Source organism: Stomoxys calcitrans, chromosome 1 (assembly GCF_963082655.1).
Source record: "Stomoxys calcitrans chromosome 1, idStoCalc2.1, whole genome shotgun sequence".
Lineage (NCBI taxonomy): Eukaryota > Metazoa > Arthropoda > Insecta > Diptera > Muscidae > Stomoxys > Stomoxys calcitrans.
This window is the reverse complement of record NC_081552.1, coordinates 215,371,873-215,394,090: the sequence shown is the minus strand read 5'-3', so window position 1 is coordinate 215,394,090 and position 22,218 is coordinate 215,371,873. Positions and strand designations below refer to the sequence as shown.

At 37.0% G+C, this 22,218-nt stretch overlaps 1 protein-coding gene across 2 annotated transcripts in view; it reads right to left on the bottom strand.

Annotated features, from left to right (window-relative positions):
• Positions 1-17,647, bottom strand: part of LOC106093353 (connectin) — a 468,933-nt gene extending 451,286 nt beyond the window's left edge. The window contains exon 1 of one of the 2 annotated variants that reach the window (XM_059360700.1): positions 17,360-17,647. The gene's annotated coding sequence lies outside the window, so the exon portion shown is untranslated. Of the gene's footprint in view, positions 1-13,809; positions 13,949-17,359 lie in introns of those variants that run through there. The other variant, XM_059360701.1, reaches the window with a different exon arrangement.
• Between the last annotated feature and the right edge of the window lie 4,571 nt (positions 17,648-22,218).

The following is a 22,218-nucleotide window of genomic DNA, read 5'->3' as shown; positions in this document are numbered from 1 at the left end:
TGAACTTCTAAATAGAATGTCCAATTCTTAACTGATATAGCAAAAATATTGCTCAATGATCAACACTCATGCCAAGTATGTTTCAATATAAGCCGATCGCACGAATGTTCTTATTGAGCTCCAAGAACGCGCAGTTCTTATCCGATTTCTTTGAAATTTTCCACATTTTCTTCAAGTACGACCTCCAACATTTGTGCAAAGTATAGTCAGAATCGGTCCACAACATGTTAAAGCTCTCATATAACCAAATTCTCGATTTGGCTTCTTGAGCAATAATGTAAAGTCATTCGTATATATTTGTTGTCTAACTCCCTATTAAGATAAGTAGTGTAAAAGACTTGGCATATGCGGTTCATGGTGTAGGGTATATAGGGTTCGGCCCGAACGAGCTTAGCGCACCACAAACCGATTGCTGCTTCGGTGTAAGCCCAATGTGGCATGGGACAGATTTATATCCTCACCCTCTTTTAACCTAACCTAACCTAACCTAATGCTAAACTCTTATAGAAGAGTACTTTATAAATCTTCCAAAACACTCGTCCACACGATTAGCGTTTCAAAACTCTTTTGACTTACTAGATAGCAATTTATTTGGCAGATTCCAGAAATACTCCTCCAGAAGATTCGTCTTGAGGACACTCAACCCTCACACGACGGGTGAATTTTCTACGACTTTTCGACTTCCTCCATCTGGAAATTTCGTGGAAGCTTATTTGTCTATCGAAAATGTTTGCAGGGTATACATAATAGACATAGAAGAAAACCAAATTGGTTAGCTATGACAACGTCCAATGTAGACGATGATGGGCCCCATCATACGGAATTGTGAGAGAGAAGTGTTGTCGAGATTATTATTTGTTTTGTCTCCATGTGATGATAATGGCAATCATCACATTACTACACATTTTTGCCAAGCAAACTTCCTGCCAAAGCAGCTTTAGAGCCATGGAGGCATCAACCGCCATACGCTTTTAGTTAATGACACCGAATATCACGAAGGTTTTCCATTACTTTGGCTTAACTTAAAGCTTTATCCAAATCGCAGAAAACGAAAACTCTTTTATTACATTTCCCAATGGGCCCCGGACATACAACAAGTACGTTTCCCTGACAATGCCATTTGGGATTTCCATGACACTTGCTGGACTTAAAGCAAAATGAACTTATTGAGAACTAGGAAATTAAGTTGTTGTGCAAATAGAAAGAAGATGTAATTACTTGGTTTTATTTAAAAAGCTAATTTCATTGTTATTAAAATGAAAATGACTTCATTAAACTAATTATGATGAATTGGCAACACAAAATCAATTTATCAACTAAACGTTGGTGAGGTGATCAACTTATTTGTCATGAACAAAGATGGGTTTGTACCGGGCAAAATACCCCATAAATACCTTTTTTGGGTATTTATAATTTTGCAGATATTTTTAAATTTTTGATGATTTCGTATTCTTTGTATATAAACCTGAAGTTCTGATCTCATTCAATCGGATTTTAGTTATATATAGCGGCTATATAGACCGATCTTCAAACTTAAAGTCTTGAGGCATTAAATTGGCCATTTTCATCCGATATCGATGGAATTTGGCAAAGTGAGTTCTGGTAAAACCCTACCCATTTCTGTGAAGTGTGGGTCAGATCGGATTATATTTGGATATGGCTGCCCTATAGACGACCGCCCAATCTCCCGATATAGGGTATTGAGCCCATAAACGATCAATTTATTACCCGAATTCATGAAATTTGGCAGAGTTTGTTCTGCTAGCCCCTTATAAATTCCTGCCAAATGTGGTCCAGATCGGGCCATATTTGGATAAAGCTGCATTTTGAACCGATCTCCCAATCTCGCCCATAAAAGGAGCATTTTTATCCGATTTTGATGAAATTTGAAGCAGTGAGTTCTGGTACTCCTCCAAACCTTTTGTGGAAATCGTCCACATCGGCCCATACTTGGATATAGCTGCCATATCAATATTATCACATCTTAAAACGTTATCCCAATAAGTGGCAGAAAGCAGGAATCTGCGATTAGTATAAATAGTTTTAGCGAAGTAATTTCGGATAAAAAATAAAGCTTTTATGGGCTTCAGACCCTTTATCGCCATATCGGTCTATATGGCAGCTATATCTAAATATAGTCCGATCTCAACCATATTTGGGTCCTATGTTGGGGGGCCTAAAACTACACACTGCTTAAAATTTCAGTGAAATCGGTTGCAAAATAAAGCTTTTATGGGCTTCAGACCCTTTATCGGGAGATCGGTCTATAAGGCAGCTATATCTAAATATAGTCCGATCTGAACCAAACTTAGGTCAGTTCTTGGGAGGCTTAAAATAACCAACTGTTTAAAATTTCAGCGAAATTGGGAAATAATTAAAGCTTTTATGGGCTTCAGACCCTTTATCGGCAGATCGGTCTATATGGCAGCTATATCTAAATAAAGTCCGACCTGAACCATATTTGGGTCAGATGTTGGTAGGCCTAAAACTACTTTCCGTTTCACATTTCAGCGAAATCGGTTAAAAAATAAAGCTTTTATGGACTTTAGACCCTTTACCGGGAGATCGGTCTATACGGCAGCTATAACTAAATATAGTCCGATCTGAACCATATTTGGGTCGGAAGGCCTAAAACTACTCATTGTTTAAAGTTTCAGCAAACTCGGGTAAAAAATTAAGTTTTTATGGGCATTTGACCCTTTAACGGAAAATCGTCTATATAGCAGCTATACCCAAATACGGTCCGATTTGGCCCGTTCAAGAACTTAACCAGCGTCCATCAAAAAGACGTATCTGTGCCACATTTCAGCTCAATATCTTAATTTTTAAAGCCTGTAGACGGACGGACAGAGGGATAGACAGACACACGGACATCGTTAAATCGTCTTAGAATTTTACGACGATCCGAAATATATAGAGTCGGAAATTGATATTTCGATGTGTTGCAAACGGAATGACTAAATGAATATACCCCCCATCCTACGGTGGTGGGTATGAAAATGATTTAAAAAAAAATCTATTAAAAAATTAATTGGATTAATAAATTTTGTGATTAACGTCGATTTTTTTTTTCGGTGTATGTAATTTGGAAACAGTCACACACCAAACAAGAAACATTTGTTATACCCATCACCAAAGTATATATATTTCGGATCGTCGTAAAAGAGTTACAGATACGCCTTTTTGATGCACGCTGGTTAAGTTCTTGAACGGGCCAAATCGGACCATATTTCGATATAGCTGCTATATAGACCAATCTGCCGAGAAAAGGTCCAATGCCACTTAATGCTTTATTTTTTAACCGATATCGCTGAAATTTGGAACAGTGAGTAGTTTAAGGCTTCCCGACAACCGACCCAAATATAGTTCAGATCGGACTATATTTAGATGTAGCTGCCGTATAGACCGATCCTCATATAAAAAGTCTGAAGACCATAACAGCTTTATTTATTACCCGATTTCGTTGAAATTTAAACAGTGAGTTATTTTAACCCTCCCGAAATCTGAAATAAATATGGTTTAGATCACACTATAATTAGATATAGCTGCCACAAAGACCGATCTCCCGATAAATGGTCTGAAGACCATAAAAATATAATTTTTTAACAGATTTCGCTGAAATTTGGAACAGTGCGTTGTTTTAGGCCGTCCAACATCCCACCCAAATAAGGTACAGATCGGACTTTATTTAGATATGGCTGTCATATAGGCCGATGTGCCGATAAAGGGTCTAAAGCCCATAAAAGCTTTGTTTTTTAACCGATATCGCTGAAATTTGGAAGAGTGAGTTTTTTTAAGCTTCCTGACATCCACCCCACAATTTGGTTCAGTTCGGACTATATTTAGATATAGCTGTCATATAGACCGATCTCCCGATAAAGGGTCTAAAGCCCATAAAAGCTTTGTTTTTTAACCGATATCGCTGAAATTTGGAAGAGTTAGTTTTTTTAAACCTCCCGACGTCCACCCCAAAATTTGGTTCAGTTCGGACCATATTTAGATATAGCTGCCAAATAGACCGATCTCCTGGTAAGGGGCCTGAAGCCTATAAAAACTTTATTTTTTACCCGATTTCGCTGAAATTTGAATCGGTGAGTAGTTTTAGGCTTCCCAACATAGGTAACAAATATCGTTCTGATCGGACTATATTTAGATATAGCTGTCATATAGACCGATCTTCCGATAAGGTGTCTTAAGCCAATAAAAGCTTTATTAATTACCCGATTTTGCTGAAATTTGAAACAGCGAGTTGTTCTGAGCCTCCCGATATCCGACCTAAATATGGTTTAGATCGGTTTATATTTGGATATAGGTGCCAAAAAGACAAATATTTTGTTCTACAAAATTGAATAGTGACTTATATATATATTACACCACTCAATGTGCGCGCCGAATTTGGGTGCATAAGTTATCCAATTTTCACCGGATTCTAACGACAGGGGTTTACATATATACCCGAGGTGGTGGGTATCCAAAGTTCGGCCCGGCCGAACTTAATGCCTTTTTTCTTGTTTTGATTACTGGAGTAAGAACACAACATTGTATAGCCTTAAGTCTATGATGGTACTCTAAGAAACTCGACAGCCTATTTGCTTGATGATGGATGGGTGCATTGGCCTAGCTACCAATGTTATGTTCGGACGTAGTAGACATATAATATATTTTCTCCAATTTATTAAAATGGAAAGTATTTGAACTTTAATATATTAGGCTCGCTCACAACATTCGATCGTAACATGGGAATTTTTTTATGGTATATAAATCATATAAATTTGAAAACCACAAATTTTATAGTCGACAATTTTTTAGCATCAGAAAAAAACGATACGAGAGGACTATAATCAAAATGAAAAAAAAAAAACATAATAATACAGTGGAGGGCAGAGACGACATTACTATATGAGTACCAATAAGAACATGGCCAGTAACAATTGCTGTTGGGAAAGAAAAAGTTGTTTTTTTTTTTTTGAAAATATTCTTTGTTGTTTATGCCGCTTGCTGCTCCTTCACCAACGTCACCACCGTCATGGATGTTATTGAGTTGTTTGTTAATAGTTCCCTAACTGTCTGTGACTAATAGTCCTGAATCCTATTTGAGTATTTAATCGACCGTGAACTTGTGACTAATGATTATTCATATGAATATGCGAGCCAGCGTATGGCGTCGTTCACCATCCAGACAGACTACTAGGCCAACGACTGAGCAACTTTTATGATCATAAAGTTGTTACATAAATTTCAGAGGCAAACAAAAAAAATCAACATATTCGAGAACAACAACAGACACACGAAAAATGAAGCCGTGTAAAACAAACAACATCGACAGGATATGAATGAAGAAAAAAGAAGCCGGTTTGGTATTTTGTTATAATTGTAGAAAAAAAAAGAAAACAACAACCGAAATAAGGAAGGAAGCATTAAAAAGTGTGTTTCATATATAAACAAACTCATAAGCAACAACAAGAACAACAGCACCAAACCCTTAAAACATAGCTCCCCTTTGTTGTTGTATATTTGTATATATGAAAGATATCCCATACAACAACAACCATAACAATATTATAAAACCAACATGAGGGGGAGTACAAGCATGAGGCGTGTGGCAGGGTATGCTAGCTTGGCAGGTTAGCATATTCAAATAATAAATGAAGTCATAAAAAGATGTAAACGCGTGTCTAAACTCTGTTTGGTGTCTTCCCATCCTAATTTTGTTCTTTTTTTTTTGCTTGTCTTCCTCTTTGTTAAACACCAGCGCCCATCATCTATCTAAATCCAAGAGTACCAAAAAAAACGCCTTTAGCCCACGAGGATCAGACAGACAACGAAGGATGAGAAGGTGAGCCAGATGAAGGAAAGTTTGTACGTCGTATGCATGTAAAAGTGAAATTAAAATATTTTCAATTTTCCTGTTTTTTCACACAACAGCACATGAGAAGACTTTTGAATAAGCAAACCCAAAGCGAAAAACATTCCACAAATATTTTTTGGTATATAAAACAACAACAAGAAAAAAAGTTAATAATTACAATAAATACGAGGGCAAGTCCGATAGTTTAGTGCAAGAAACATATGCCGTTCTATCCAACTTTTTGCAGATAATAAAACACGTCTCTTTCTGGTGATGGTAATGAAAAAGAGAGATTTTTATTGTATTTCAGAGATGCAGGCAACGTATAATTTAGTTAAGTTAAAAAATTCAAGAAAGTGGATTATTAATGATTTACTTAGTGAACAAAGCATAGTATAAAATACTACCCTGCATTTTTTTTTTAACTTACTTTAGTTGAGCCATATTTATCTATTGGGTTGCCCATAAAGTAATTGCGGATTTTTTAAAAGAAAGTAAATGCATTGCAATAATAAAACATAGAATGAACTTTAATCAAATATACTTTTTTTACACTTTTTTTCTAAAGCAAGCTAAAATTAACAGCTGATAACTGACAGAAGAAAGAATGCAATTACAGAGTCACAAGTTGTGAAAAAATTTGTCAACGCCGATTATAAGAAAAATACGCAATTACTTTTTGGGCAACCCAATATTTTCTAGTATATAAAAATTAAATTTTTTCGCTTTGTTTGTTTGTTAGTTCGTTTGTCTGTTCAAAAACGGCTAAAACGATTTCCATGAAATTTTCACAGATGGTAGAGGTTGAACCTCCGGTGAAAATTGGGCACTACATTTTTTGATATTCGAAGCGGGGGCGGACCCTCTTCCTTACCAGAATTTTCAAAAACGCCAGATCTCGGAGATGGGTGCACCGATTTGTATACCACATAATGGTACCCCAAACACACGACATTAGCATAAAATTTTTGGGTCAAATAACCTGGGGGGACGCCCCATCCAAAAACCCACCCGAACGGACATGTTAACGATTGGGACAATATGAGTATCAAAACAAGTAAAAGCGTGCTAAGTTCGGCCGGGCCGAATCTTATATACCCACCACCATGGATCGCATTTGTCGAGTTCTTTTCCCGGCATCTCTTCTTAGGCGAAACAGGATATAAAAAAAAATTTGCTCTGCTATTAGAGCGATATCAAGATATGGTCCGGTTTGGACCACAACTAAATTATATGTTGGAGACCTGTGTAAAATGTCAGCCAATTCGAATAAGAATTGCGCCCTTTGGGGGCTCAAGAAGTAAAATAGAGAGATCGATTTATATGGGAGCTGTATCGGGCTATAGACAGATTCAGACCATCATAAATACGTATGTTGATAGTCATGAGAGGATGCGTCGTACAAAATTTCAGTCAAATCGGATAATAATTGCGACCTCTAGAGGCTCAAGAAGTCAATATCCCAGATCGGTTTATATGACAGCTATATTAGGTTATGAACCGATTTGAACCATACTTGGCACAGTTATTGAATATCATAACAAAACACGTCGTGCCAAAATTCATTCAAATCGGATAAGAATTGCGCCCTCTAGAGGCTTAAGAAGTCAAGACCCAAAATCGGTTTATATGACAGCTATATCAGCTTATAGACCGATTTAAACCATACTTAGCACAGTTGCTGGATATTATAACAAAACACGTCGTGCAAAATTTCATTCCAATCGGATAAGAATTGCACACTCTAGAGGCTCAAGAAGTCAAGACCCAAGATCGGTTTATATGGCAGCTAGATCAGGTTATGGACCCATTTGAACCATACTTAGCACAGTCGTTGGATATAATGACAAAACACGTCGTGCGAAATTTCATTCCAATCGGATAAGAATTGCGCACTCTAGGGGCTCAAGATGTCAAGACCCAAGATCGGTTTATATGGCAGCTATATCAGGTTATGGACCGATTTGAACCATACTTGGCACAGTCGTTGGATATTATAACAAAACACGTCGTGCAAAATTTCATTCCAATCGGACAAGAATTGCACACTCTAGAGGCTCAGGAAGTCAAGACCCAAGATCGGTTTATATGGCAGCTATATCAGGTTATGGACCGATTTGAACCATACTTGGCACAGTCGTTGGATATTATAACAAAACACGTCGTGCAAAATTTCATTCTGATCGGATAAGAATTGCGCACTCTAGAGGCTCAAGAAGTCAAGACCCCAGATCGGTTTATATGGCAGCTACATCAGGTTATGTACCGATTCAAACCGTACTTGGCACAGTGGTTGGATATCATAACAAAACACGTCGTGCAAAATCTCATTCCAATCGGATAAGAATTGCGCACTCTAGAGGCTCAAGAAGTCAAGACCCAAGATCGGTTTATATGGCAGCTATATCAAAACATGGACCGATATGGCCCATTTACAATACCAACCGACCTACACTAATAAGAAGTATTTGTGCAAAATTTCAAGCGGCTAGCTTTACTCCTTCGGAAGTTAGCGTGCTTTCGACAGACAGACATGGCTAGATCGACATAAAATGTCACGACGATCAAGAATATATATACTTTATGGGGTCTCAGACGAATATTTCGAGTAGTTACAAACAGAATGACGAAATTAGTATACCCCCCATCTTATGGTGGAGGGTATAAAAACTAGTTTAATTGTTTGACTTAAAATTTATCATATCGTCGAAGCTTAAGTACTGGGTCACCATCCATATTTGCAACCCTTGTGCACATTGTAACCAAATAACCATGAGTATCAATTTTGGTTCATTCGCATTTGGTACAATCTCAATATTTGCCATATCAGCAATTATATTTTGATCAGGGTAATAATCGGAAATCTTTTCATCGCCATGTACTCTAACATCTCAATTGGAAACAAACCAAAAGCCTAAGCCGAAACTCAGCATGGAGGAGTGGTACACCATATCATTGTGAGTTCTAACCAATACTTATGCACACGCACACATATTGCATGCGCTTGGGATGTTTTATTATGTAAACTCAATGTCAATGTACCATGCAAAGAGCATGGACGATGGCAAGGATAGATGAACGGATGTATATCCCCATTGTTTATGATACCCATTTAAGAAGTTAAACATTAGACACATGTCTGGCGAACAACTCACAAAAAATGTGCACACCATAGACCCATACTCCTGTTTCACAGATGACTTGCCGGCTGGGTGTTCTGTTGAATAGGGCAAAAGTACTCGATGACATGTCAAATAATTAGGGGTTTATTCTAACTTATGGGTGATTCGTTAACTATAACCCCAAACGAAAGAAACAGCACACACACACACACACACAGAAGAACTTCGACACGCAACTAATGCCAGAATTCAGAGAAAAATACTAAATGATTCTCGATTAAAGGTTATCATAAAGTGAAACAGTCATCACACAATAACAAGTACAGTGGAACATTGAAAAGAATTCAAACCAATTAGTTTTGTAAGTAAATAAAACCGGATAAAAGATTATATGGGAGTTATATCGAAACGTGTGCCAAATTTGATGACACATCAAAATGGAACATATTGTAGAGATGTAAATCTGGATCAATTTTGGCGAAATTTTGCGAACATATGAAGACGTTGAATACAATACCCCATGCCAAATTTTATAAAGATCGGACCAAAATTGTGGCTCCTACAGCTTTAAAAGGGCATATCGGATAAAAGATATATATGGGAGCTATTTTTGCACACATATTGGGACGTAAAAAAAAATACTTTGTGTCTAATATTGTAAAGATCAGACCAAAATTTTAGCTCCTACAGCTTTAAAAGGGCACATCGGATGAAAGATATATATGGGACCTATATCTAAATCTGAACCGACTTTTTTCAAAATTAATAGCGTTCGTCCTTGGATCAAAAAAGAGACTTATGCAAAATTTAGTAAAAATTGGACAACAAATGCGACCTGTACCTTGATTATAAGAATTCATGGACAGACAGACGGACATAGCTAAATCGAATCAGGAAGTGATTCAAAGCCGATCGGTATACTTATCAATGGGTCTACTTCGTCTCTTTCTTAGCGTTGCAAACAAATGCATAAATCTATAATACCCCGTACCACAGTAGCGGTGTAGGGTATAACCAGTTAGGAAAAGATACTCGTCATAATACGATGAATAATGGACATTTATGTACTCATAGTAGCTACGTCGAAATATGGAGATAATAAATACTTGGTTGACATAGATAACGAAATCTCTAGTACTATTGACTGTTGCTGACGCTAAAACAGAATATTGGTCCATATGGCAGCAACATATATCTAGATATAATCCGATCTCCATCCATATTGGGAAATAGATATGTGGGGGTCTAAAACAAAACATTTTACCAAATTTCACAGAAGTCGACAAAAAACTCACCTCTCATGAGCTTAAAAACTTAAATCGGGAGATGGATATATATATATATATATATATATATATATATATATATATATATATATATATATATATATATATATATATATATATATATATATATATATATATATATATATATATATATATATATATATATACATATATATATATATCCATCTCCCTATATATGTATGGCAGCTGTTTTAGCGTCAGCAACAGTGAATAGTATTCGTTGTGTATGTCAACCAAGTATTATCTCCATATTTCGACGAAGCTACTATGGGTATATAAATGATGCATTATTCTATATATATATATATATATATATATCTGACAGCTATATTTAAATGTAGGCCGATCCGTGCCATTTTGAAAACGGATATCGAAGAGTCTCATATAGCTCACTGAGCCAAATTTCAGCAAAATGGTATAATACGCTGCCTTTTTTGGCCCAAAAACTTAATTCGGGAGATCGGTATAAACGGCAGCTATATATAAATAAAGCTACATTTACTATTGTATACTCCATGCGAATGTCGAGGGGCCTATTATGGGCTCAACACCTTATATCGAGAGATCATTATGGGCTCAACACCTTATATCGAGAGATCGGTATATCTGGGAGCTATATCCAAATCTGGATATATCCGATCTGGTCCAAATCAAGTAAGGAAGTCGTGGGGCCTAACACAACTCACTGTCCCAGATTTCAGCGAAATCGGATAGTAACGCGTGAAATCGGTATAAACGGGAGCTTTACCCTAATCTGGACCAATCTGCATCAACCTGTCTATGGACAAAGAAGAATTTGTGCAAAGATTTAGCTTACTATCTTTATTTTTAACAACTGTAGCGTGATTTCTATTCTAGCTCTTCTTTCGTTTTTTCTAATGTTGGAAACCCGGAAGAGGTTGCATAAAATTCGTTCAATCATTTCTTACTCTTGGGCTAATCATTGATTCAGTTAAAAATTGTTTTGCTCTAAAGATTTTGAAGAACTACCTGTAGATAGCTTGAAGGCTCACAGGGAAAAAGATGAGTCTCTACTTTTGTGAGCGTGCGATCAAAGCTATGCAATACTTACATAACTCCTGCAGCAACAATGACAATCTCCCACGTTTCATACATGTGGCTTTAAAGCTTGTTTTCAATCATAAACCTGCTTACTGTGACTTCACAAAAAATTGCCCAAAATGCCAAAATGAAAATTTTATAATCATTTTGTACTTGAGTTTTTTTATACCCACCATAGGATGGGCTTAAGCGGCTATTCGGGCTATTGTGACTAAATTTCGCACCAAATTTACATTGTTAGATATTAACAGACCATCACGCTTACGTAAAGTGCGAACTGAAGAAAAGATCGCAGCTGTATCGGCCAGAGTTAATGATGACCATCAATTATCTATTCATCGTCTTTCGCAGTAATTGGGCCTCTTCTACTTAACTTAGATTGTTAAGTTTTTAAAATACAGCTGATGCAAGCTGATTCTGCTGATGCAAGCAGAATTTTTGGTTGGGCTCTTCGAAAGTTGACCGTAGATCCACCATATTATCGAAAAATTGTGCTCAGGGACGAAACCATTTCTGGCTCAATGGGTGCGTAAATAAGCTGAATTGTCGATTTTGGAGTGAAGATCAGTAAGAAGCACTGCACGAGCTACCAATACATCCAGAAAAAGTCAGAGGTTTGCACGGTTTATAGACTGGCGGCATCATTGGACCGTACATTTTCAAAGATGAGGCGAATCGTAGCGTAACTGTGCATGGTGAGCGCTACCGAGAGATGATATTCAACTCTTTATTGCCCAAAACGCAAGAGCATGACTTGCATGACATGTGGTTTCAACAGGACGTTGCCACATGCCGTGGTTTTATTATTTTAAGAACAAACAAGTAAAAATTGCGGCTTTTAAAGGCTCAAGAAGTCAAAGCGGCAGATCACTTTATATGGGAGCTACATCAGGTTATGGACCGATTTGGAACGTACTTGGCACAGTTGTTGAAAGTCATAAGAAAACTCTACATGCACAATATCATTCAAATCGGAAAAAATTGCGGCTTCCACGGGCTCAAGAAGTCAAATCGGGAGATCGTTTTATATGGCAGCCATATCAGGTTATAACTAATTTGAACCGTACTTGGCACAGTTGTTGGAATAACAGAACTCTACATGCAAAATGTCAGCTAAATCGGGCAAACAATTGCGGCTTCCAGGGGCTCAGAAAATCAAATCGGGAGATCGGGCAAACAATTGCGGCTTCCAGGGGCTCAGAAAGTCAAATCGAGAGAACGGGTCATATCGGTTTAACCAACTACATCAATATTTAGTATTTGTGTAAAATTGCAACCAGCTAGCTTTACGTGTTCGACTCAGAACGTCGAGACGACCAAGAATATATATACTTTATGGGGACTTTGACGAATATTTCGAGGTGTTACAAACGGAATGACTAGATTAGTATACCCCCATCCTATGGTGGTGGGTATAAAAAAGGTCATAGAGCCCAATGTGCACATGGTCCGATTTTTGAGCGGTAATATTGTCCAAAAATTATTGGGCGTATCATGATCGTAGCATGATAGGCCAAAAAAACGTTATAATTGGTAGCCTCTAAAAATATTAAAGTTCACTTCTTAAGCTATTTTTTAAGTATCATTTCGTCTTAGTTGTACATTTATAGTAAACTAGCTTAACCTTAAGTTCGTATATATTCGTACTCTCAAATTACTTTCATTAGAATTCCACATTGTCCCCTTTGGTATACATTTCCATTTGGGATATAATTCTTCCCCGGGAATTGACCCACATTTTTATATATGTATTTCGTATTTGACTTCCATCACCTTTCATTTGATACCCATATTGCCCCAAATCAATAAACATGTTATTTTTGGTCGGTTTTGGGGTAGAGCGTCCTCCACGGTTATTTGACCCCAAAGTTTTATACCAACTTCGAGTTTTTGGGCTACCATAAGTACGTAAACCTAATTTCGTTTAAATCGACGCACTTATCTCTGAATACTGTTGTTTTTGAAAATTGGTGATAAGAGGAGGTTCCGCAGCCCCTTAGGATATAAAAAAAATGGGCTACCCTATATCCATCGGATGGCCAAACTCTACCATCTGTGAAAATTTCATGAAAATCGGTTCAGCCGTTTTTGAGTCTATAGGTTACATACAAACACAGGGCAACACATTAATTGTTATATAATTAAAATAAAATAAATTTTTAACACTTGTTTTAAACAGGTAATTGAGTTAAAATTCCATATAGAGAAAAGTAGAGTAGAAAAGAGTAGAAAATGTCAAAATTAAATTACTTTTATTTTATATATTTCAGATAGTTCTTAAAGAATAAACTAGATTGTGACATCTTTTTTTGCCTCTTTTAAAAATCCCATACCTATTTGCTTCTTAAAATGTTCGTACATTTAAACTGTTATTGGGTGTAAAAATTAATTAAGTTACATACACCCCAGTGCACAAGTCATAATTTGCAATTATTAACTTCATTATGATGTCGATATACAAAAAACTTACCACTTTATGTTTGCCTCTATATGCCATTCAATACGGCATTCACCTGTTGCCAACTTCTCCAATGCATTGATTATATGTTTTTGTTGTTGTTCTTGCTCCTATTTCTCTACCTTGTATGCATTTTGCTAACACGCTCTCACTCTCTGTCTCTCTTTGATTTCACAATGTTCTCAAACACACGGCATACCTTTAATTTAACACACAAAGCACAAACAACAACAATATACAGTTGGTAAGATTTAAAACGTAACACACCACTACTATCAATTGCCGTGCGGTCAAAGTAGTTTCTGCGAAAACTTTTTACTCAATTTAAACGCTTTAAAATTTTAATTTTGCAAAAGTTTTATATATTACATTGGCAAATAAGTAATGGACTTTAATTTTTTAGAAAGTTTGTCGCATTTTCGTGGGTTTAAGCTTAAGATTTTCACTTTACAATGGAACCTAGCTATTTCGCGACCGAACAAACAAGAAGGAACACAAAAACTGAGGGTAAGCAAGAGTTGGGTTCTCTTTCCTATTCAATGTATTTCACCTCATCAGGTGGGAAAGGGGGTCGGGGCCAATTGTATTTAGCCAGTGATGCCATTGCAGTGCTTTTAATAGTTAAAAGCTGAAGTTATAAAAAGGTAACAAGAAGATAAAACAATAATAATTATAAATTCGTAATTTTTCTGCAATATTTATTATGAAGAATGTAATCTATATACACATAAAAATTAAATTGTGTTTGTAAGTATGTTTGTTTGTTTGTGGGTTTGCAAATTTGTTTGTTCCATATAAGACCTAACAAGTGAAAGCGTACTAAGTTCGGCCGGGCCGAATCTTGGGAATTCACCACCATGGATTTTACTAAAATTTTACACAAAATAAATTTAGTTGAAGGGCATAATTTTATGGTTTTGTGGACCGTACTTGACACAGTTTTTGGAAGTCATAACAGAACACTACATGCAAAATTTTAACTAAATCGAAAAAAAAATTGCGGCTTGTAAGGACTCAAGAAGTCAAATCAGTTTGTATGGGAGTTATATCAGGTTACTGACCGATGTGGACCGTATTAGGCAGAGTTGTTGGAAGTCTTTACAGAACGATATATGCAAAATTTCAGACAAATCGGACAAAAATAACAATTTGTAAGGGCCCAAGATGTCAAAACGAGAGATCGGTTTATTCGAGAGCTATATCAGATTATAGACCGATTTGGACCGTACTAGCCACAGTTATAGAATGTCATAACAGTACACTACATGCTCAATTTTAGCCAAATCGGACAAAAATTGAGGATTGTAAAGGCTTAAGAAATTAAATCGAGAGATCGGTTTATATGGAAGCTATGTCCGTTTATAGACCGATTTAGATGGTACTTGACACAATTGTTGGAAGTCATAACAAAGCACTATGTGCAAAATTTCAGCCAAATCTGACGAAAATTGTGGCTTCCAGAGGATCAAGAAGTCAAATTGGGAGATCGGTTTATATGGGAGCTACATCTAAATCTGAACCGATATGGCCCATTTGCAACCCTCAACAACTTACATCAATATAAAGTATCTGCTATCTGCGTAATTTCGACAGACAGACGGAGATGGCTAGTTCGACTTAGAACGTCTAGACGATCAAGAATATATATACTTTATGGGATCTTAGACAAATATTTCGAGGTGTTACAAACGGAATGACTAGGTTAGTATTTGCCCATCCTATGGTGGTGAGTATAAAAACGGCTAAACCGATTTCTTTTAAGTTTTCACAGAAATTGGATCGATCTAGATAATACAATACAAATTTGATATCAAAAGTTAGGTATAAATAGGGGTTGCCCCGACCCCAAATGGGATACAAACTTTTCGGTCTTCGAATATGGTCTGGAAGGAGCAATAGGCTATATAATTTGTTGACATTGAAAGTGGGCGGACCCTTCAAAAACACCACCTCAAACCAAAATGTACCGGTCGGGACAATATGGGTATCAAATGAAAGGTATTGGTGAGTAGAATATGAGTATGGTATTCAAAATTGGATCCAAATAACCCATTCCCAAAACTCATCCAAACAGACATATTAGACGTCCATATCAATATGGAACTCAAATGGAAAGTATTCGATAGCAGATTACGAATATGGCATAAAAAATGAGGTTCAAGTAGTTGGGGGTCGTCCCACCCTCAAAAAATCCCCTAAACGGGCACATTAGCCTGTCATTTTTTCCTAAGCAAGTCAAAAACGATGTGCCGTTGGGCAACACTTCTTGTTAAAAAGTAATATATGGCTTAAATACAGAGAAGTGTCGCCATCAATTGTGTGGGGATGACCATCACAAAATGTATTCTTAAGGTCCAGGTTTCAAACCCCGACACGCAGCGGTACAGGTGGTCATGAAAATATCTGAGCAAATGTGGCTACGAAATATATGGATTGGCAAATATATAAGTTCTAGACTAAATGATGAGTAGGTAGTCTCATAGTCATTTAAAGACAATTACCACATGATGATCTACGTTACAGGCGTTAAGCCACTTCAAGCGAATAGCAATAACATTAAATTTAGCGCCCTCTTTTGGCTATTTGCAATTGGATCTGAATAGCAACGCAAACACGAACAAAGAGAGGGCAGAGTGGTCAAAGTTAATGTCAACCTATCGGTTTTCTGAATAAAGAAAAATGACAATATATAGGAATTTAATTGCGGTTGATTGCGGTATTATTTTTTTTTACTTTCCAACCCTGAGGCGAGCCTTAACAATAATTTTTTAAAGGAATTTATTAGTCTTTCTTTGCCATAGATAGAAACAGAAATATATAAAAAAAATTTCTAATGAATAAAGAAATTTGAAACAAATCTGCAAAATTAAAATGTTGTCAAAAGTTTTAATAGACTTACAGCGGTATTAACAAAATTTGATGTTGATTTGAAATAGGTTTATTTGACATATTTCCTTTATAGTAATGTAAAATTAACCTATTTACGGCTTCATAAAGTATTGTGAATGAGGCCGTAAGAATAGGAAACTTATTTTTTCCTCGATGTAAGTGAAGGCGCAGCGAAGCCTGCCGACCTCATATATTAAGTACTCAAAAAAGTAGAACAATATTTTATTAAAAAAATTAAGAGTATTTGTAAATTAGCTTAAAAAAAAATTGAGCTTCTATATTTTCGAAACGTTCTGCAGATCACTACAAAATTTCGGCATGAAAGTTATTTGGTTCCAACTTCTAAAGCACATGCGCTTAAGGGCATAAAATGAACCGCTTGTTGAAATCACCCTAGATCTTCGAAAGTTTGGGGTAGTTTGTTGTAGTGAATCCTGCGTGACGAAAGCAATATTTTTACGCAATTTTCGATTAAAATATTTACTTTTTTGTGTGAAGTGGAAAAAAAAAATGTTAATCTACTTAAAGTGAATTTTGGTACTTGAGAATACTTTCGAATGAAAAAAGAAAAACAAAAAGGCCCATATATGGTAAAAAAACGGTCATAAAGTTGTGTGACGCACCATACAAAAAATGAAGTGTCTTACTTAAAAACCAAAAAAAAAAAACTTACCACTCAATATTTTCCCCTGTATGACATTCAATACTACAGGTGCCAACCTTTCCAACGCTTTGCCTACATATTTTGATTTTGTTGTTCTGTTCTTCCTCTTTCTTTGCCATCTTTGCATTTTGCACACACGCTCTCACTCTCTGTCTCTCTTGATTTCACTAATGTTCTCCAACACACGACAGACCATTGAACACAAACAACAACAATATACAGTTGGTCAGATGTAAAAACGTAACACACCACGATCAATTGCCGTTCGGTCAAAGTAATTTTTGAGAAAACTTTTTTACTCAATTGAAGCGAAGTTTTGCTAAAGTTTTTTATATTATATTGGCATATAAACGATGCACTACAGATTTTTAGAAAGTTTATCACATTTTCGTTGGTTTAAACTTAATAATTTTCCCTTTAAAAGGGACACAGCTATTTCGCGACCGAACCAAAGGGAAGAAACACAAAAACTGAGAGCATGGCAGAGTTTGGTTATCTTTCATATTGAATGTATTTCATCTCATTAGTTGTGCAAGGGGGTTGGGGGCCAATCGTATTTAGCCAGTGATGCCATTGATGTGCTTTTAACATATGAAAGCTGAAAGTGTAATAAAAAGGAGCAAGAAAATTGTAAAATGGTTAAATATAAATTCGTAATTTATCTACAATATTTATAATGAAGAATGTAATAAATACAAAGAATTTAAATAAAATTTCATTTAAAAAAATAACATAAAGAATGAAATTAAGTTGTACTCGTATTTTTTCAAAAAAGTGAAGTGCAAAGGTTTAAAGTCATAAAATGAACCACTTGTTAACCCGACCTGAATGCTGCCTGTGAATAAAATTATATTTTTGTTGGCCCACTGTAAGCGTTATATTTGTTTGTTTCTATTGAAAACTGTACATGTGCGTCTACTGAAAGTGTGTGCCAAAAAAACAGTAAAAGCGTGGTAAGTTCGGCTGGGCCGAATCTTGGGAACCCATCACCATGGATTCTGCTAATATATGCTGGCTATATCTGGTAATAGCGGATATGGACCGTACTTGGCGCATTTTTTGAAAGTCGTAACAGAACTCTATGGTCAATATTTCACTCAAATCGGACAAAAATTGCGGCTTCCAGGGGGTCAAAAAGTCAAATCGGTAGATCGGTTTATATGGGAGCTATAGCTATAGACCGATTTAAACCGTACTTGGCACAGTTGTTGGAAGTCATTACAGAACAGTATATGCAAAATTTCAGCCAAATCGGATAAAAGTTGAGGCTTCCAGGGGCTCGAGAAGTCAAATCGGGAGATCGGTTTATATGGGAGCTATATCAGGTTCTTGACCGATTTGATCCTTGCTTAGAACAGTTATTGAAAATCACAACGGAACATTATGAGAAAATGTTCAGCCAAATTGGACAAAAATTACGGCATGTAAGGGCTGAAGAATTAAAATTGGGAGATCGGTTTATATGGGATGGGTGTTATAGACCCATTTAACCGTACTTGGAACAGTTGTTGGAAGTCATAACAAAACACCACGTGCAAAATTTCAGCCACATTGTGGCTTTCAGAGGCTCAAGAAGCCAAATCGGGAGATCGGTTCATATAGGAGCTATATCAGATTCTTGACCGATTTGGACGGTACTCGACATAGTTGTTGGAAGTCACAACAGAACACTATGTGCAGCGGCTCAAGACGTCTAATTGGGTGATCGGTTTATATGGGAGCTATATCTAAATACGAACCGATATGGCCCATTTGTAATAACCAACAACATACATCAATATTAAGTACAAATGCACATTTTGCCCATGAACATTCCACTAAGGAACAGGGGCAAATTTCTCACATAGCAATGAGTGCTGTCCGATTCAAGTTTTAAGCTCAATGATAAGGGGCCTCCTTTTTATAGCCGAATCCGAACGGCGAGCCACAGTGCGAGACCTCTTTGAAGAGAAATTCTACATGGCGTAGTACCTTACAAATGTTGCCATCATTAGGAGGGAAAAACCACCGCTGAAACAGTTTTTCTGATAATCTCGCCAGGATTCGAGCGTTCAGCGTCATAGGCGGACATGCTAACCTCTGCGCTTTCGTGGTCTCCATCAATATTGAGTATATGTGCAAAATTTCATGCGGCTTACATTACGCGTTCGACCGCTATCGTGATCTCGACAGACGGACGGACGGACATGGCTAGATCGACTCAGAACGTCGAGACGATCAAGAATATATATACTATATGGGATCTTGGACGAATATTTCGAGGTGTTACAAACTGAATGACTAGATTAGTATACCCCAATCCTATGGTGGTGGGTATAAAAAGGTTTTGGATATCCACCAGCTTGAATAAATTAGCCATTCTTTTTTAACAACTCCACTAGCACATCAATAGTAACATACAAATCGGGGCTGATCTGTATCAAATTTGATGCAGGTCCCGAGAAGTCTGAAACAAGATACAGTTTCAACGAAATCGGGCAACAAATCCGATTTTTGCGGGATTAATACCCTATATTGGAAAATCGGTCTCAATTTTTAAAGACTGTGGCGTGATTCAACTGGTGGATACACGGACATCGTTAAATCGCCTTACAATCTTTCGACGATCTGAAATATATATTCTTTACAGGGTCGGAATCGGACGTTTCGATATGTTGCAAACGAAATGGCCAAATGAATATACCCCATAACCTATTTTTTTTATAATATAATTATCCTAAGCTTCGGGGCGCTAAATCGGTCATTTCCTCCATAGTGCGATCGTTTCATAAATTACTGTTTGGCAAGCAATTAAAAATTTGACACGCTCAAGATGACCAAAATTCAAAACCCAAGAATCAGCTTCGGGACTCACAGGGTCCATTTTCCATTCTTATTGGAAAATAACTAAATATTGACTGTGTAAGGTTTCGTCAAGATATCCGTTCAAAGGTCCAGAATTAATTCCAACATTTTTCGATTTGGCAACACTGTGTGATGGAGTGTATAAAATGAAGTACAAGTAAAAGCGTGCGAAGTTCGGCCGGACCGAATCTTTTAAACTTTTCAACATGGATCGCATTTGTAGAGTTCTTTTCCCGCCATCTCTTTTAAGGCAAAGAAGGATAAAAGAAAATAATTGCTATGCTATCAGAGCTATAGTTATCGTCCGATTCCGACCATAATTGCATTGAATGTTGGAGGCCATAGTCAGAAGTCGTTATGTGAAATTTCAGCCAATTCGAACAGGAACTGCGCACCTTAAGGGAGCTGTATCAGGCTATAGACCGAATCAGACCATATCTGACACGCATGATGAAGTTCGTGGGAGAAACCGTTGTGCAAAATTTCAGCCAAATTGGATAATAATTGAACATTCTAGAGGCTGAAGAAGTCAAGATCCAAGATCAGTTTGTATGGCAGCTATATCAGGTTATGTATCGATTTTAACCATATTTATTGCAGTTGTTGGAATTCATAACAAAATACTTCATGCTAATTTCAGCCAAATCGGATAAGAGGTGCGCCCTCTAGTAGTTCAAGAAGTCAAGACCCCAGATCGGTTTATATGGCAGCTATATCAGGTTATGGACTGATTTAAACCATACGGACGAACGGATGGGCGGACGGACATGGCTAGATCGACTTAATATATCATGACGGTCAAGAATATAAATACCTTATAGGATTTTCGACGAATATTTGGAGGAGTTACAAACAGAATCACGAACTTAGTTTACTTCATCCTACGGTGGAGGGTTAGCAAGGCCAAACAAAGGATAATGGATAAGAATTGAAATCCTATTTCAGCTGTACCAAGTTATGAACCGATTGGGGCCATACTTGGCTTGGCTGTTGGAGACCAAAGTAGTATTCATTGTGGAATTTTTCAGCCAAATCGGATAAGAATTGCGCCCTATAGTGGCTCGAGTAATAAAATTGGGACTTCAAATAGTTATTTTACTCCAAGATCAAGGTTGGAGTTCAGTTTATATGGGAGCTTTATCAGGTTAGGGGCCGATTCTGGCCATATTAAACACGTATGTTAAAGATCATACAAGAAGTCGTTGTGGAGAATGACAGCCAAATCTCATAACAATGGCTCTCAAGAAGTATGATCGGAAGATCGGTTTATATTGGAGCTATATCAGGTTGTGAACCGATTTGGACCATGCTTGACACAGTTGTTGGTGGTCAAATCAAAACACTTTATGCAAAATTCAACCAAATCGGATAATAATTGCGGCCTCTAGCGGCTCAAGTAGTCATAATCCGAAATCGGTTTATATGGGAGCTATATCAGGTTTTGAACCGATTTGAACCATACTTGACACAGTTGTTTGTGGTCAAATTGAAATACTTTATGCAAATTCTCAGTCAAATCGAATAATAGTTGCACCCTCTAGCGGCTGCAGAAGTCAAGATTCGAGACGGGTTTATGTGGGAGCTATTTCAGGTTATGAACCCATTTGGACCATACCTGAATCATTTGGACTTTTTGAAAGCCAAAATAAAACACTTGGTGCAAAATATCAGCCAAATCGGATAATAGTTGCGCCCTCTAGAGGCTCAAGAAATCAAGGTCCGACGAGTGTCTTCGAGTAAACCACCAGTTTCATCCATAACTCCATCCTGGAGTCGTCAGTGAAGACCGCGTTCTACCGAACTTAAACACAACATCCGTCTCTAACTCCTTTCTTCTGGGAAAGCAAATTCAAACATCCTCTCCCATATCGATCTTGGCGAGTTTGTCTGTGACCCTGCTCAGCATACTTCCTGCATTCATGGCCTTCCGAATGGAGCAGTGGCCGAGCCGCTATCTTACCCGCAACAAACATGTGAATGGTGCGACTTAAAAATTCCGCCAGAAATGCCTAATGAGACCTAAT